Source organism: Eufriesea mexicana, unplaced genomic scaffold (assembly GCF_001483705.2).
Source record: "Eufriesea mexicana isolate 0111107269 unplaced genomic scaffold, ASM148370v2 scaffold654, whole genome shotgun sequence".
Classification (NCBI taxonomy): Eukaryota; Metazoa; Arthropoda; class Insecta; order Hymenoptera; family Apidae; genus Eufriesea; species Eufriesea mexicana.
In genome coordinates this window covers 853942-855966 of record NW_016908877.1, presented here as the reverse complement: position 1 = coordinate 855966, position 2025 = coordinate 853942, and positions in this window count along the sequence as shown.

Below are 2025 nucleotides of genomic sequence, written 5' to 3'. Positions count from 1 at the left end.
TCGTGTTTCAGCGTTAAGCAAAGCGAATGGTCGGGAAGTACCGCAACACGACGGCAGTCGAAACGTTGACGTTGAAACGAGCAACGTGGAACAAAGGAGAAGGATTTCGTAGGATATTTTCGTGCGTTATAAGTCGAACGGAAGAAACCCGTCCGAAGAATCAAAACCGATACTCATGATCGCCCGTGAAAATGGCTGCCTTTCTCGATACCTTGGGTGTTTTAGGGGCTAGTTGGTATCTGTGTGTTGCAGCGTTGCGCGGTACCGTGGTCCGGTCGTCTTTAAAAGCGGTCGAAGTCGGAGATACCGCCCTGTGTGTTACGGAGCTCTCGACCAGTTATAGTCGGCCGCGCGGTAACTAACCAAGTCTTGGGACCAAGGCCATCCGGTCACTTCTCATCCTTCTCTCTTCCCCGCTCGCATCCCTGCCGTTCTTCTTGCCGGCTCGTCCAGAGGCCCTCGAGGTCCGAGAAGGCCCCCTTGCCTCCTGGGTCCACCGTCGACACCCTCTGCGTGCGAGTCCCCTTCCTCACCTCCGCGACTCACCTCGCTCTTGTGTTCTCTCTCTCGAGAGAGGATCACCGCTCTCGGAAGAGTCTCCCCCTTAAAGATCTTAGCCGACCAACCACCTTCCATGGCAAGATATCCGTATATATTCTTGGCTCTCGTCAACGCAATGCGACGCTATGCGACGCTATGCGACGCGATGCGATGCGTCTCGTCGAGTCCGTATGGAGCGATCGAGGTTTCCGTGGCTTGGCGATCGGGCGCAAGCACGAGCAGGAAGAAATCGTGGTAGAAGCGAGATAAAAAGCGAAGGAAAGGAGGAACGAGAAGGCAAAGATCGCGGGTGGCAAGAGCAGACGGACGGCGAGAGGGAGAGAAGCCGAAGAAGACGAAAGAGAAGTTAAGAGGAGTGACGGAAGAAGAGGGGAAGTGGTTGGAGGATGATAGCGGCGAAGGCGGTTGGTGGAGGGCAGATTTGAACCGAACTTTTACGGCACCCTACGTGGGCGAGTTCTCTCGCGGGAGATCTCTCGAACCTTCTTCGGGACCTCGACCCCACGATCGCACGGCGACATCCTTCGCTCGAAATATCTATACTTCCACGGTTCCGGGATCCGACTTTCCATCATCTCGATCCGATATTTTTTAATCGATATTATTTACCGGCGGCGTCGATTTACAAATTATAACGATCGTTTGATACACGCGTTAAAATCTTGGACGGACGAAAAATGGCCGCGTATCTTTCATATCGCGTCTACGGATTCGTTAATCGCGCGATCGACGTTCAATTTTCGATATCAAATTTAACTCTACAGTCCGGACGTATTTATGCAACGCGAAAAAATGGTAGAGGAAACGCGATCGCGAATGAATCGGATCGAATCGAATTGAATAGAATGGAACGGAGTCGAATCGGATCGAATCGAATGGAATCGAATGGAATGGAAGGGAATCGAGTCGAATGGAATGGACGCAGACCGAGAGACGTATGAGAGAAGCGAAAAACCGGTAGAAAGGACACGTTTGTGGTACTTTTTTGAAAATGAGATTTTCCAGAGTGGCGCGAGCGGGCAAGTATGTAGCATGCGCGTTAAACTCGACCTTTGAGGTTTTCTTCTCGGTAACGTTTCACTCCGTGAAAGCAGATACCTACGCATTGCTCTCTGACAAGGTTGCGTCGAGTCCGACCGCTGTCTAGTCGAAATAATATTGGCGGTCTTATGGGCACATATCGTAGTGGTGCATAAGAAGGCGAGAGCTTGTATATAGAGAACCGTCTACCAAAGAGGGGGAGGAAGGGTTCCAAGGAGCCGGTTGGCCAACGGAATGTGGCTTGACCGGCCAACCATCCCCCGCCTCCTCTACCATGGATTCATCGAGAATAAGAGAGGAAGAAGGACAGTCAGATAGAAGACTGGCCCAACTACCTTTGGATCCTAATGGGCCCCATTGGGGTGCTCGAATATTCTTTCGCTATCTTCGGACATCTTCTCCGTGAGATTTGTAATCGAGGAG